A 286-nucleotide genomic window follows, 5' to 3' on the forward strand; every position below is an offset into this window, starting at 1 on the left:
ATTCAATGGTAGAGTCATGAGCAAACAGAAAGAGAACCATTATCGGGAATGTCTCTTACGGGTAATAGCGAGAAAGCAAGTAACGATCATGCAAATACCATTTTGTTAGTCCATTTGTCAACAGGAAACAGTAATTAATCCGTTTCAAGGTGATTGCATGTTTTCTTCACTATTGCAGTTACGTTCTCTGGAGTTATTTTTTACAAATAATTGTTCGTTACTTATGTATTTACTTTCATTTCGTTATCTTTATCATCGAAATGAAGCGTACATGTCGAGGAAAATT

This window comes from Penaeus monodon, chromosome 19 (assembly GCF_015228065.2).
Source record: "Penaeus monodon isolate SGIC_2016 chromosome 19, NSTDA_Pmon_1, whole genome shotgun sequence".
Lineage (NCBI taxonomy): Eukaryota > Metazoa > Arthropoda > Malacostraca > Decapoda > Penaeidae > Penaeus > Penaeus monodon.